At 43.0% G+C, this 16,630-nt stretch overlaps 1 protein-coding gene across 28 annotated transcripts in view; it reads right to left on the bottom strand.

Annotated features, from left to right (window-relative positions):
• The window catches only part of MAGI1 (membrane associated guanylate kinase, WW and PDZ domain containing 1), a 335,310-nt gene that overhangs the window by 102,545 nt on the left and 216,135 nt on the right, over positions 1 to 16,630 (bottom strand). The gene's annotated exons all lie outside the window — the stretch shown is intronic.

Below are 16,630 nucleotides of genomic sequence, written 5' to 3'. Positions count from 1 at the left end.
GAAAGGCAGAAAGAGATGGATGAACCAAAAGGCCCGTGATCTGCAACTCTCTGCTTTGCACAGGGGTGCAGTTTCTTGGTTTGGCACAGCATGAGACCATGGTGATGTGATTGATTTCCTTCCTTCCTCCCTTCCTCCCTGTTATACCTCTGCTAAATTAAATTTCTGTCTTCCTCAACTGCCTCTACCCCACAGCAAAGGCAAGGGACAGCCTCTGTTTCTCCTGGAGACTGAAACTGCATCATTACAGGTGTTTCTGGTACCCTTGGACCACAGGTAACACATGCACAAGAGTCAAGTGACTCCATCTTTCAAAAGAGTACCTGGGACCTTGGGATAAGGTCCCAACCTTCTCACCAAAGACAGAGGAGAAGTCAGATGGAGACAGCCCTCCCACGTTGGACCATAAGGCCACTTCTATCTCCTTTTTCCACTAAGTAGTGATGGCTACAGAAGACACCAGTTTCTGCACCCTAATGATCTGCTTCAAGATAAACTTCTTGTCACCAGCAAAGGAAATGGAAGGCCAAATCTGTCACACAGACTGCACTGATTCATCTGCAGGTAAGAAGCAGGACTCATTTGTCAGGTCATCCAGACATGAAGGTGTTCCTAGTGATTGAAGCCTGGAAAGTTATTTTTTTTTTCTGCTTGGAGAACCTGAAGGAAGGGCAAAGCTGGTTACCTCCCTCTCTGAGAGCTAGCTTGGTTCACATGCTAAGATTAAGAGCAGAATATGTAAAAGTTTGCATGATAGGTTCACACCTCAATTAGGTAAGTGCAAGAGAGCAGAAGAGTTATGCTTATCACTTCTGGAAAAAAGTGATCTTTTTTCTCATCTTCTTTTCACTCATCTTCAAAAAGTCTTTTCACTCATCTTCAGTGCAGTCCCTCCCTTACTCTGTGCACATCCTGATTTTGTGAATGCTGGTTTGTGCTCTAGCAGTGAGCCTGGTTTGCAGGGGTCAGTCATTTCCTACACCCCATGCTCAGGAGTGGAAAGACTTTGTCATCAGACAGCAAAGTGCTAAAGACCTGTCAACGCTTTCTGGGCAACAAGTTTATACAAAGCCTTGTATGAAAAGCTTCCTGCCCTTGCCCCTCTCCTTGAGCATCTCTCAAAGGACATGCAAATAGTTAATACTCAATTACCCTGATAAAATTACACATCTCCACTGCTCTGCATGTTTCACCTCTTGGCTCAGTGAAAACAAGGAAGGCATCATTGCTGGAGTCTAGGTGCCTGCAAACATACAAATAAGGACCAGTAGAGCAGAACAGGAATGCATTACCCTTTCAAAGCTCTGCTGACACATGGGTCTGGGCTTCATTATCACCTCTGGAGTTTACAGCAGTGTATGCTATAATTAGAAGTGTGTCAGAACTCAGAAAGAGCGCTGCAATCATCACTGGTCTCTGCTGGCATGAATATGATAAGCAGCAGAGCATGAGGCAGAACTTCCATCCGAGTTCTTAAACAGGGATGAACTCTCACCCTCTTCTCCTGTTTGAAAAAGATCATATTGAATGTTTCTAAGAAATCAGGCTGGTTCATTCTGCAGAAGCCCTTGGTTAATGCCAACCTCCTGCCTTCAGTTCATGGTGTTGCAAACAGGGCAGGGGGTAACAGGAGGAGAGCAGACGGCAGTGAGAAAAAGGGTTCAAAAAGAGTTCCAAAACCACAAAAAACTTAAAGAAAAACAACTGCAAAAGCTGACCTCTCACATGTCAAGTACCATTTTCATAAAGGATTAACTATATATAAAAGGTTTTTATACAACTGTACTAATAGATTGTTAAATATGTATACTCAAATGTTTCCTGGAGTAGAACAGCTCTGCAGGAGTCATTCCTCACCTTAAATATTCACAACATTTTGGCAGACTTGCTAAAACTGGAGCCCACATATTTTATTTTTTTTTCCTTTTGTTGCAGCAACCTGCAGATCATTCTGTGCTTGTGCATTATTGATATTTTCATGGCCCTTTGCTAGCTTCAGGTGCTTAATAGTTTTGCAAAAAGTGCATTAAACCCCAGCTTGCAACAAGCTTTTACACAACTGACATCCCAAAGAGGAATTTTTTTATGGGTTTCTTTAACTGCTTAAAGGCTGATTGCACACACTTATCTCTCACCACTGGAAGGACTATAAAGCTAAAGTGAGATTTTATATCCCCATTTCAGGACACTAAAAGTATGGTGCTGTAATAGAAATGCTGACATTATTCAGTTATGGTGGTGCAACCTCTCTACCATAATTATGTACAGTTGGAGATAATAAGCACTGCTGATTCAGGAGAAATCTCTGATTGGGCTGGAAGATGGAGAAGTGCTGGATAATCTGTTTCCTGAGTGGCAACAGCAGGCCTAAAGAGCATAAACAGAGGAGCAGAGTTGGTAAGGAAACAACAACAGAGTCCAGTCATGACTCCACAGAGATGCTCTTACTCTTTCTGTTGTTCACAGGATTGCAAGAGACCTAAAGGACTCATTCAGGACTTGTCCTAAAGGTGCATTGTGACATTAATCTGGAGGAGTGAGCAGCACCAATGGCTGGAAAGGTTTGATTACGTGACTGAGACCCAGTCAGGAGAGCACAGAGCCCTGCTTTTCAAAAGAACTCTGTTTGTTTCTGGCCTTTGAAAAACCAAACCCCTTTGATATAACTCAAGTTCACCACCAAAAATGAAGGAAAAAAAGAGAAAAATATCTCAACATGCATGTGCATATTAAAACTGAATAACCTGCAAAAAATTGCCTTGAAATCTCTGACATATGGAAAAAAGCCAATTAGAACTGCTTCAATGAGTAATTTTTTTTTTTTAAAAAGAAGTATAAGGTCTTTCCCTTCTTCCACCTTTATTAGCTTTGCTTTGGGAGATGGTGGGGAGGATCAAACAAGACAAGAATTTTGGTGGAAAACCAGAAATTCATTTCAGTGTTTTCCTTTACTGTTTCTCCTACCATATTTAATTTTTTACATATTTACATTAAATTTCCTATTTAAATAATCATCCTCTCAACATATTGCTTGTTTGATTGATAAAAAAAATCCAAATGCATCACTATGACTGGCTCTAATTACTATTAATAAATACCCAATGAACATTGATAAGATTAAAAAACCATTCCAAAAATGTGTTACTATTTTCACTCCACAGCTGGAACTCCAAATTAGCAGTAATGCCAGCAGGCTATTAATATTCTCAGATTAACAAAATGCAAGCAGATCATACAAGGATGAGCTCAAATTTTGCAAAATAAAATACCTGGGTAAATATTTAGCACAAAAGAAAGAAGTGTAAGTTAATATTTGTTTAGCATGGGGTATTGTGGAGACAGATAGAGTGGGAGTTGCAGCATTTATTTGAAGGGAGGGAATTGTGAAGGCAATGGAGCACAATGTCCCATGGCATGGGACAGAGCTGCTGAGTGTGCCAGCAGTCCCTTGATGATGATTTTTAGGAGCATGGCTCCACATCCAGCTTCATCCTGGCAGCAGGTAGGGATATGGGAGAAGGGCTTTCCTGGCAGAAGGGCCAGGCTCTGATGGGTTCAGGGGTAAAACCTCCTGGGAGCTGATGGAAGCAGGATGGGACAGCACCTGCCCCAGCATCACCCGGACCCGCGCTGCCAGGGCAGGGACAAGGGTGCTTCCCTTTGCTGATCCCAGCAAGATCCCAGTGAGAACCCACAGTGCCCCACACACAGCAGCAGCCTCTCCCCTCCCTGAGGGCACTGAACCCAGTCCTGGCTATAAACCAGCCCCTGTCTCCTTCCCATCCTCCCCAAAACCATGCCACTCCTCAGCACAAGCTGCAGCTCCGTCCGCCCAGCTACCTGGCATCACCCACTGCTCTGCAGGAGAGGTCAGGGAGGAAGACACACTTTCTGCTTGGCTTCCCATTTGTCTGATGCCCGAAGGCACTCACAATTTAATATGTATTTCTTTTTAAAGTAAGTGGAATTGAAATAAATCCATACTGTTTGCCAGTTTCTAGCTTACATAATCAAAGTCAACTGTGCATTCACAAATTCCTCCCTTCTCTGCAAGCTAATCTGACAGTAGCAGGGGGGGAAATAATCTCCTGTGGCACTGTCTCGATTTGCCCGGGAAAATAAAATGCCTTCAGTTTATAATGACTTAGTAATGAATTAAACATTTTGAAATCCATAAAGGAACCTCAATAATAAGATCTTTAAAAACTGCAGACACAGTCAAAGCAAAGACAAAAAAAAAAAGGAAGCAGAAATGTGTTTGAAACTAAGTGGAGACAAATCACAAAGACGCGGATGTGATGAAGCAAGGCAATAGGTGCAGCCAGGAGAGGGGGGAGAATCCATTCAGCAGCCTGAGTTCACCCATTCAGCATCCACTTCCATCAGAGACTGAACAAAACAAAGTTACTGCAGCTACAGTTTTCTTCACTTATCCAAAGGACCTAGCTGGAGTTTTAATATACAAAAATATCAGAGTTTTCAAACCTTTTGTCTGCAAGTTGATACAGGCACCCTGGTTAAATGCGAGTCGACTCCACTACACTGGGAAGTGCTGAGAGCCAGACATTTGCATGGCTTAAAATGGCTGCAGCAGTTCGAGGCTTCTGTGACTTGCTGTGCACAACACCATGGAGCACAGGAGAAGGGTCTCTTTCCTGCCTATACACTATTTTAAATTTAACAAAGCCAATGTAATTAGTCCCATGAGCACCCCTCCAGTAACAGCTTCAGCTCCCAGCACCAGCGAGCTGTATGCTATGCAGTAATTATGCTACCAAGCTGTCAGAGCCTCCTTATCTGCATGCAAATTAGTTCATATGCTATACATCTGCTGTAATGACAGTATTAAACCAAGAATTTTATAATGAAGCCATCCTCTTTATAGCAACATAGCACAATTACTTTATTAACATATTGCACATCTATGTCTGTAACTGCTCCCAGTCAAACAGATGAATTTTCCATTCCTCCACACAGCAAGATCTCCCCTTCTCTCCCTGTATCTGTAAATAAGCACAAAGAACAGGACCAGGAATTTCTAAACTACCTCTGTACAACACCACTCCTCCATTGTTCCTGGGGAGTACCGCGCCAAATGCCATTAAAGCGTGACAAGGTGAATGAGTATTCCCATCATGCTCCCAAAGGTTAGGAGATGAAACAGTAATAACCAAATCAGCAGCTGTTTGCTCCCAGCCGTGACATCCATCATCATCTTCTGTCAGCCAGCGCCGAATGGGGCGGGGGGGGCCCGGAGCCGCCCAGCCCCGCGCACGGAGCGACGCCGAGCAGAGAAGGGAAGGCGAGAAAACCCTTCACAGGCGAGGAGTGGCCAATGCGGACCTGCTGCCTGGGAGGATTTCTGCCTGCAAAAGGCTGGCGGCAGCCCCACGGCGGAGAGGCGCGGGGGATGCGCGGGGGATGCGGAGCGGGGAGCGCAAAGCGCGGCTGCCTCTCGCCCCCGCCCATCGCGGCTCCTGCGGGGGGAGCATCCTCATCATCCTCACCCTGCCCCGCCGGAGCACCCCAGCGCTTCCCAGAGCACCAGCTCTCGGCTCTTGCCAAATCTGCTGCTGGGAAAGTTTGGCTGCTTCCCAGTCCGAGAGGTTTTCCCAGTTTCTTTCTTTTTTTTTTTTTTTTTTTTTTTTTTTTTTTTTTTTTTTTTTGAGGTTTGGAATACTTTACAAAGGTTATTTACGGTAAATACCCTAAAATGAATAAATAAATTTGATACGGGACTTCATTCAATTTCCTTGTGGGCAGTTGATGAGTTCTCCTCTTCGTTGTTTTGTGAGCAACTGCTCAATTCCTCTACAACTAAAAATTTAAAAAACCACCAACCAACTGACCCAAAAACCCACACAGAAAGCTACATGATCAGCTCTAACCTTCAGTAGATCTTTACATCTATTTCTCAGTTCAGTTTAGGTCTGTTTCTAACCTTCCAGCTCTATTACCCATGGATGTGTACCCCAACCTTCCTGCAAGGACATACCCTTGAAGCCAGCTAGCTGCCTCTCCAGGGTGATAAGGAAAGGTCATTTATAATAATGGGGAATATCAATTCTGGGACCTTATTCCACTTACTTAACCTGATACAGGTTATTTATCCTTTTGACCAACTGATTACTTCTTTAAAATCATCTTGGGAATAGAACAGTTGTGCTTCATGGGCATCCTCAATGGGCAGGAACAAAGAAAAGTGGAGGGAAAAAACCCAACAAAAAACCTTTTCCCCTTTTCATGTTACATTTCCCCATGCACCAAAAGGTGTGGATAGGTCTCCGGTGAAGTTTCAGCACTACTTTGTTCTCCATGCAAATCACCCCTTTCATCAATTATCTTAAAGCCATTTATAAACACAACTGCCATTTCAAAGCCACAAGGAGATAGGTGAGAATTACCACAGAGAGCACAAAGATGTTCAAATACTAAACAAACCCAAATCCTCTCTTAAAAATCTATATTTACAGCCTTAGTAGAGCCCTGAGTACTGACACCACAGTGCATAAAACAAGAAACAAAGAGCTAGGGAAAGGCATAGAGCAATGCCTCTTTCTCCCCTACAAAAGCTTGTTTTGTTTCTGTCAGCATAACCTGTAGTTTGCTGGGTTTCTGTGAGATCAAATATTTGATCAGTTTATGAAAGGGATGATATTATGTGTTGCCTGAGGGAACAGGGTCACTGGATTTCATGACCCCAGAGTTTATTCCAGTGTTTGGTTCCCATGAGAAAAGCACTAAATTACTGTTTTCCTCTGGGAGAAGGGAACACAAAATCAGAATATATCATAGTCCTCCTGCAGCTACTAACAAGATCTTCTGTAGCCTTTGACACAACCTCATGAAATAATGCAACCCGAGCCACCTTATTAGCACTCAGTGGGCACCCAACCAAAGGACTGTGCTTTCAGAGCAGCCACTCAGCTGTATCTGCTGGAAACCTCTTCTATTGCTGTGCTGCCATTAAAATCTCTGCTGCTGACAAAGGTGAAGTCCCCTAATGTCCACCCATCATTAGGTGCAGTGGAGCTTGGGTCATGTCCTGGGGTGGCATTGATCTCACCCAGCTTTCCTCTGGCAGTGCAGACACCTCAGACTGAGCCGGTGCTTCAGACTCCCTGTGCTGTGCTCTCAGCCACCAGACACAACCAGGCAAACCAGGGCACTGCTCAGGCCAGCAGCCACCTCATGATGAGCCCCAGGGGCATCAATCCACCTGCACTGGCCTCAAAGGCCTTCTAGAGCATTAGCTCTGATGCAGATGTTTGAAGTCAGGTGAGATGAATGCTGCCTCAGAGCATAACCCACTCAGCATCATCACCCCAGTGTCACCAGCCTGGCTGTCTCAGTGGCCCTGAATTTTGGTGTCAGTCCCTCCTTATCACTGTAAATCCCTCTGTATTTCACCTGACAGACTCAGCTTCTTCATCCTCTACCTGAGACTGTGCATCCACCCTCCTCTCCCTCCTCCACCTCTGCTCCTGTGTCTCTGGACACTCTTTCCAACTTGGACAGGGTTTTTTTTCAGATTCACTGGTACATTCTCCATCACCTCCCTCTCCCCAGTCACACATCCATGATCTGCCACGGGACAGTTCTCTCTCCACCTAAGACAGAAGCATCTTCTGCCATCTCTTCCAATCTCCAGGTTTCTTCCAACAACTGAATCAACCAACTGCATCTCTGGCTCTGCCTCGGCAGCTGAGTTACCATTGCTGCCTTGCACTTCTGTTGCATTATTAAAGAAGAAATTCTGCCATCAGCACACTAATCTGCTAGGAAATAAAACCACATGAAAATCACCTGCAAGGTATGCTATTTTAGGTGGGACTGCTAATGTAGGTCAAGTTTTATTTTAAAAAATTCCTACTGATACAATTTGGAAGGAAAAATCTTGTCCTCTGGGTTGCATCTGTGTTTATTAAGAAGTCTCTTATGAATTCTGAATTTTGAATCTTCCCACCATTGTTTTTAATGAAAAAAAATCACATAAGCATATGTAATTCTCACTGTGTAGGAAGCCAACTCTATGCTCACAGCTCATGCATTTTGAGTGATATTCAAGAAAATGAAAATCACGGTTTGACATTGAAAAAAAGAGTAGATTTTGACAGTGAAGAAACACCCAAAGCACTTGAGAATCAGCTCAGGATCACTTCTTGATCCTGTTACAATTCTGCCTGCCCAATTCACTGAGATAAGTATCATGCAGGCTTCTGTAATAAGCAAATCTCCCCAAAGCCCATTCTACTCCAGGCAGCCAGTCCTTGAAGAATTTAACAGTTTTCCATGAGGCTCTGGCATTTTCTCTCCCTCATGGTAGCAATATTGGTGAATCTGGGAACACCAGGCCAGAGAAATCCTGCAGAAACACCTTGAAATATTGAAATACTGAAGTGACCTTGTTTTTTAACAAATTGTAATAGACTTCATGTGTACATGACCCACATTGAAACTTAGTGTATGGGCTTTTTTCTTTCTTTCTTTTTTTTTTTTTTTTTGTTAAACATTTGAGATTGCTATTGCTCCTGAGCAGAATTTAATCATTAGAATATTTTAATTTTGTAATTAAAAAATATGGAAGCCAATCCCAAACTGGGAGCAAAATGACTGCACTCCATAAATAAGAGCTCTGACAAGGGATAAAGCAATTTATTCACTCCTTCTTCCTTCACCTAGAAATTAAATACTTCACAAAAGATCATCAGCAAGACACTCAATTTGTAGACACTAATAACCTTGGCAGTGTCCTTGCAGAGCAGAACAGCTGTTGAGTTGATGGGCACCATGTCCCAGTAGGGGAAAGCTGCAGCCTTCTCCACTGTAAATGCTGTGGCTTTCTGCTTTTCAGGCACTCCTGCTTTGTGCCTTGCTTGCCCTGAACAGAAATATAGCCACTAGCATTGCTAGCTGTTAACCTGAAATATTGCTCTGTTCTGGCATTTGTTTTAAGTGTATTTAAATCCCAGCAAGCAACTCTTGTTGCTTTCAAAAATTAAAGTAAACACCAAAACGTGAGTTTTTCTGAGATTTTCAAAATCCAGCTACCAGCAGTTAGCACTGCCCAGAGCCCAGCTGTGCTGCAGCACCTCACTGCAAAGTCCCCCTTGGACCAACTGTGCCATTAAATATGGTGAAATAAAGGAGGAAAAGTAATTTCTCCTTGCCTATGCATTGGGCTAAATGCATTCCCACGCTCACTTTCTGCAGCTCACCCTCTAATTGTAACATCTTCTTGACAAAGGCTTTACATGGGTCTCCCATCCCTCAGAAGAGAAAGAAGAAAAGAATGCAACATCTTCCTCGGGCACACTGGGGAAGCCACCAGCCTGCAACCTTTATGTGGTGTCTCTGAAACCCTTGTTCCTGCTGTGCTTTCCCAGAATGGTGTTTACAACAGTGGGCAGGACAGTAAAACAGTGTCAGCCTCAAAAGATCAAAACCCATGGCTTTGAAAAGCTGGTCTGGGCCTGTGATTTCCAAATTCCCTTTGTCTGCTGTGGTGTGTGCTCGATGCTTTGTACTGTTAGCAGAATACGCAATGTTGAGAAGAGGAATTTTGCAGGGCTTCTCACATCCTATCAATAACCATCCCCAAAGGGCAATCCTAGCTCCTTTTTCCTTTTAATCTTGCCAGAGAAGAAAGGCTTGCACCTAGCAACATCTCACAGAAAGCCATATGGCTCAGGATGCCAGGGAGTGTTCTTTTCCCCACAGCTAAACCACACTTCACCAGGTACACGACATACAAAGTTTGTCTACAATCCTGCTTCCAAATAAGAACACATTTTAGTAATTACACTGCCAATTATATTTTTGGTATCCCACGTGGTGTAAGGTCGGGCAGAAGACACTAGGAAAGACAGAGCCTTAAATCCAGTTTTATAATCCCACTTCTAAGGCCTTCAGGAAGTTGGATTATTTTAGTAGAAACCTGAGAGGGAAAAGCAACAGTTCTGCTATTGTTTATTACCTTGTGTGAAGTGATTAATACAGCAGTTTATTGTCTCAGTTGCACAAAAGAACTATGTGCCAACTCTTCCAGCTGAGCAAAAAGCATCATGTTGCTTTGAAATTAAAAACAACATGGAAGAGTGCCAAGGGTGAAAGGTGGAGAAAATCCAAACTTCCCTCAAGCAGAAGGAATGAAAAAGTAGAGCTATGGCACGAAATCTCTTTCTACCTTTGCTTCTGCTGCCTCTGAGTTTACAAGAGAGTTGTGGTAAGCTCATTGAGAGCCCAACTAAATCATTAGAATAATAAAACCTAGAGGGGTCGGAATAGACCTTAAAGTTCACCTAGTCCCAACCATGCCTGCCATGGGCAGGGACACTTCCCACTAAACCAGGATGATCAAGGCATTATTAACCTAGCTTTGAACACTGCCAGGGGTGGGGAATCCAGAGTCCGCCTGGACCTGCTCCCAGCACCTCACCACCCTCACAGTAAAAATCAACCCAGGCGTGGATCACAGCAACTGAGAAATTCAAAGAGAATCCATTGAGAAAATCAAAGTGGAATCTCTTTTCTAAAAAGAGAGGTCTTTAAACACTAGTCAGTATGAGACCTTACTAAGTCAACACGTGCCCTTGTCTCTTACATGTTGCTATTTTACGTTGTAGGATATCCACTGACATCTCATTCCATCCACCTGCCACCTGCAGTGTTTGCTCCATCCGTCCTACTCCTGTGCTCACAGTAACACAGGTGGGCAGAGATGGTGATCCGTGCCCCACTGTGGTTTCCCAGCCTTCTTTGTCCATAATGGTCTGGAAGCCAAGGCCCCTCCTGGCAGCTAGTGGCTTGTCAAGGAGCCAGGACCACCAGCTACTGTCCAACAGGTCGTTTCACAGAGTCCCTTCCTGTCTACATCAGTTTGCATCATATCTTGTTGGCAGTCTTGCATATTGATTTCATGCTGAGTGTCTGCACAGCCAGCACAGCTCTGACCTGTGACTAATGTGCCCTTCTCAGGCTACCCCACACTACACTAAGAATAAAAACCAGTGAAAGCTCTAAATCTGCTGGCCAACATGCACAAGCTGTAAGTTTAAGCTTTAACTTTAAATTTAAGCCATACTAGAACCAACATCAGTGGGACTCCTCAGCTGTTACAAACTCACACAACCTTTATTCATCACAGCCCATCTGGAGATACGGAGGCCATTCCCAGCAGAAGCCCTCTGAAGCTTTTCCTTCTTCTGCACTGGTGCACAGAAAAATTAGAAAGACTCTGGTTTAATAAAAATACATGCACTGTAACAGAACATGTTTTTACATCTACATAGCAACTCAGCAGGAAATAATAAAACACTAAAAAATAAGAAAAGAGAGCTTTTAAGTGTTACAGCTTTTAAGTCTGTTTGCACAGCTCTCTCTCAAGTCTAGAGGTGGGCCTCTCATAGAGTAGGTAAAAATTTCCATGCTTCAGTACCATAAAGCTCTTGTTTCTTGAGCTCTCTAGGAAACCTTTTTAAACACCCAGCATCTTGTCATCTAGAAGAGCTGTGCTTGGTGCAGCATAAATCCACGCCCATCCTGTCCTCTCCTCTAACACTCTGAATTTTGTAAGAAAAAAGGAGGATTTCCCAGCTACCTGGGTGATACTAGAAATATGCCATATGAAGATTAATTTCTGTGTAGAAAGCAGAAAAGATGAACTTTCTTTTGCTGGGCATGGATTTTTTTTTTTTTCTTTTTAAGCCGAAGTTGTCAAGCTCAAAGTTTAGCTGAGATGGTGAATTCAAGTTAATATGACAAGAGTATCTCAATTATCACAACCACATACCTTCTGTACGAAACACATATTTTACTGTTCAAAATCATATTTAACACAGTCCAATCTTCTCTGAAATCTAGGATTGATTTACATAATGCACCTTTGGAGTCCCTTTTGAATGTGTTAATTCCTGTTTATACAGAATGATGTTGCAGGCACAGATTTAAGCTCAGTATATTCTGCTGTGCTCCCTCCTAAAAGACTGCAGCAGAACTCTCATAAAATAGCAGAACTCTCATAAAATAGCTATTTAGGAGCTACATGGTGCCTCTTTCTGATCAGGAGTCATTGTGGAGAGATAACCTATGGGTTATGCAAAATTCTCTGCTCATTTGCTCCTGGAAAGGCCGGGAGGAAAACAAAAGGAGCTGGTGACAATCCTGCAGCACAGGCAGGGCTTTGGAAGGCACCTCAAAGGATGCCCAAAGGTGCTCACCTCCCCCTGCACCCAGCTGCTCCGGGAATTCAGTGGTGCTCGGGCATCACAGCAGAAACCTTGGCACCTTGTCCTCTGCTCTTACTTCTTCCACATATGTTGTCTTCAAAAGGCATTTTAAGACCAAAGGATGAGCCAAAAACCTGGGGGAGGCTTTTGATCATTCCCAGCATGGAAGGTCTTATGTGGCATTCCCAGTTTCTGCAATAGCAGGAAATACAGCACTGCTGTTGCCATTGTATGTCTTTATATCTAAAGAAACATATGCTCAGAATTCAAATGAGAGAATTTACACTTTACATAGACTGGGTTTTCTTTAATGTTTTGCTTCCTCCTGTCCTTCTCTTCTTCAGGTTTAAAGGAGCCCCTCCTTTGAAGCAATCTTCTATAGGACACAATTCTATTCTGAACTTTATTATGTATCATAACTTAGTATATTAAAGTGGCTAAAATTCTGGAAAAGTTATAAAAGAAACTGGTGCTGAAGTTGATCAAGACTATAACCTACACTCACTAGGCAATAATTTATGGACTACAAAAGCTACTCAATCCTCCATGTTTCTCAATTATTCCCAACACACAGTCCACACAACAAGATTAACATAAAATCCAGGCAACATCAGAAAGCTGTAACTGTTTGCAATAAATCAGCCACTTCCCCTTCATTAGGCTTTGCACAGTTCATAGCATTTCCTTTCTGGAAAAATCACGACTAGTTACTATCTGCCTTCAGAAACAAAGCTATCGGCAACATTTCCACAGGGATCATCTGAAATGGATTTCTAATAACGTGCAGGTTAAAAGGTTTCCTTGTTCTCCCCTTCCAGCATCCAGCATTCAAACTTTATGGTCCCAACAACACTATTAAAGGCACATGTGCTTAATAACAAACCTGGTAAAGAAGTATGTCTTAAAACATATAACTGCATGTTTAAATATAGAGCAGACATGAACTTGGGCACTCCTGTAACAGAGAGGAACAGGTTCTATTTACTCCCCCAGCAGCCACCCTAGAACAGGAATAACTGACACAGCAGATAAAGGCTCTTATCCTGGCCTGGCTGTATGTAGCACTTCATCAGGCTGCTTAAAGGCACTTTGCTATAGCAGAGATGTATTGTTATCCCTGTTTTACAGAAAAGGAAAAGCATCCCAAGGTTACAGAAGAAGGTCAGAAACACATATCTGCAACCATCACCTACATACCTGAACTACTGGGCTTTGGCCATTAAGCCACACTCCAAGAGCTTCACAGATTGAGTGTTGTGTTAATGTTAAATGCAAACATTTAACATAAATGTAAACTCTTAATGTTATGTAAACATTTAACTTGGTTTCTCAACAAACCTAAGAGAACTCACAGTATTTTACCTCCTAAGTTGAATTGAATTAGGCCAACCTCTACTGTGCACAACACTGATGGCCCTGATTTCTTTCTCTAGAAATGCAGGGTCTCGCAGCATCACTTCTGCATAAATTTGGAGGAAAAACAGATGGCCCTGATGCATCTCACTTAAACAGGAAGACCAAGAAGTATTTCAAGTCCTGCAATCCAAATTTAGGTAATGCTTGCTAAATCTCAAGGTGTAAGACACAAGAGAGAGATTCCTGAGTTAATTCATTGACATCAGGTCAGAGCCTTCTCATGGAGGAATAGCACAAAACAGCATGACACAAGTTAGGGTGATGCATACAGCAAGCCAGTCCCCACAAATGAAATGTCCTGTATTTCCCTGTGAAGGAGGTGACACCCAGAAGATGTCATGCTATATGGGCCATATCTCCTCCCCCATACCTCCATCACAACAAAAGCTGGTTTTCAGGTAACATTGCTCTCCATCACATGAATTTTGGCCGAATGAGCTGCAGATGGGAGTCCCTTCGGACCTTCAAAGGCAAAGAGAAACCTCAAAGCATGTCCGCTTAGAAGAATCCAGATAAAATGTTCTTTTCAATGACTGTTTTTTTTGCTTACTTTTACTGTCCCCCCTGGTTCTCTAGCAGGGCACCAGCCTGGCAGAGCAATCTCAGTTCAAACATTGGAAGGCTTGAGTTTTGCAGCTGCCTCTTTCTTTGGCTTTCCTTCCCGTGCCTCAGTTTGGTGTCTTAAGTGGGAAAGCCCAAAGACTTCATTTTTATAAAGTGCTTGAACAGTCTATTTGATATAAAGCTCATTTTTCAGAGGTGTCACATACCTTGGCTCCCACTGAACTCAAATACATCACAGCTCTGAGTGCAGGGCACAGCCAGGGAGCCAGGCTGTCCCGTGGAGGGGGCTGGTGGCAGCCAGGGCACGCTGCTGGTCCATGAAGGCTACCTGCAGTCCTGGGAGGCACGTCAAAACTAGCAATATAGTTTTTTTAGATGAGGCAACTCAGACTGATTGTATGGCTGGAAGTGACAGACGGAGTGAAAAGGCTGGAACGTTCATTCCAGACTTGTCCAAGGGTAAGTGCAGTCCTTATTTACAACTCCCTGTTTCACAGCTCAGCCACTGAGGCTAGCCTCAAAACTTCACACAATTATCACTTGGAGGGCTGTATTTTCTAGGGGGGTTTATTCCAAAATACAGCAAGAGAAACAAATGAAATGAATAAGCAACAGCTTTCACGGAGGAAGCAACTGAGAACCACTTGTGCCAGACGCTCCTGCCCAGGCTGCCCTGCCTGCTTTGGTGGTGACAGCGTGGAAACATAAAATGTAACTGCATTCCCCACAAACTCACATCTCCCACTGCGAAAGCTCACACTGACAGCACCAGGGCACTCAGAGGAAGTGGCTGCAATGTTAGCATTCACCAGGAATCACTGCACAAATAATGGAGCCACTGTTCCCCCTTCCAGGCGGGAGAAGCACACGGCACGGGAGCACCTACGCCGAAAGGGGCTGCACTAACCAAGGCAGACCCAGCACACACTGATTATTAAGGGTGTTGTACTGGGAGGTAGTGGGGAAATAGGGCACTCTGGACTCTCCAGAGATCAGATTCTATTTTCATGGCTAATTTTATGACTCCAGTAAGGTATTTAAGCTACCACACCCAGCGGTAACTAAGGTTTACATGGTTTACCGAGGTCAGAGAGGATTTGTCTCAGAATTTTTTACATCCTGCAAACAATCCCACTCTTCTGAAAACACCTGCATAACTGTCATGGAAGTCAACCAAACAACAATATTTTTCTCCTATACTAAACAATTTCTGACATACTCCATTTTATCCAAGAGCCAGAACGCTTTTTCAAAAGCAAAATCACTACATCTTGACAAAAGATGAGAATGAGAGGAAACACCTTGGGCAGTCATCCTCAGCAGACAGGGACTGGGAACAACCTCTTCCCATCACACACAAGGAATTTCAAATTGAAACCCATTCTGGGGAGAAGGCTGAGCAAGAGCAGACTGTCAGAACCTGCTTGCAGTGGAAACACAGTCTGCAATCTCGATTACAAAGTTGCTGTTTTGATACCATAATACACTTTTAAGCAGCTCATTACCAAATAAACATTAGGGCTTCTTTGAGACTGCTGGAGAGTATTGTTTAAACTGCTATTTAAAAGTGTTCAGACTCACAGCATGGATAATTCATTCTTATGCCAATGCAGATACACATATGGGGGGTGTAGAGCTGTATTACAGCTCTTTTTCAAAAAGTGGTTTTGCATGCAAAGTAAGTGTGGTTTCTCACATCTGGACCATGAACTAGATAAAATAACTTCCAAATAACAAACCGTAGCTTTCTGGAGCACTAAGTGATATTTCTAAATAAACATAAATATTATTCTGACATTTGGATACCCTATACAACAATAAATAAAGCCATTAATACAGACAAGTAGACATGTCTCCATGTTCCAGGAGATGCCAGGCCATCACCTTTTGAAAGGGTCGTGTGGCTTTAGAGAGAGGTAACAACCTCATTAAAGCCTTTAGTCTGTCTGGAGATTTTCTCATTTGTTTGGGCTGAGATGACTTTTTTTTTTCCCCAAAAGGATTAACAAACAGAAGAGGAGCTTCCTTGCTCAAGTTCTTATTTTTAATAAGAAAAATAAATATTAATTAGAATACAAACCAAGAGCAGTCTTGCTGAAGTGGAATTTTTTTTTTTCAGAGACTGGGTAACCATGGAGTAGAAGGTTGCAATTAATTGACTTATACACCAGGAACCTTCAATAAAGAGTGGTCAGTTTGAACTTTGGGCTCAGTAATGAGCTCTCCAGTTCCCTTTTTGACAGAATGAACCACAGCAGTGCTTCATGACTCCAGTTAGCTTCGTTTTATAATTACAAGTCTGTTCTTTACTATTTTTCCCCAGCTTAAATACCACTTTTTCAAAGCGATGCTAAGGGAAAAAAGAAATAGAACCAATTTTAATGAACTCATGCAAATATAAGCCTGGTGAAATGAAATCACAG

This window comes from Motacilla alba, chromosome 12, assembly GCF_015832195.1.
Source record: "Motacilla alba alba isolate MOTALB_02 chromosome 12, Motacilla_alba_V1.0_pri, whole genome shotgun sequence".
Classification (NCBI taxonomy): Eukaryota; Metazoa; Chordata; class Aves; order Passeriformes; family Motacillidae; genus Motacilla; species Motacilla alba.
This window is presented reverse-complemented; position numbering and strand designations above follow the sequence as displayed.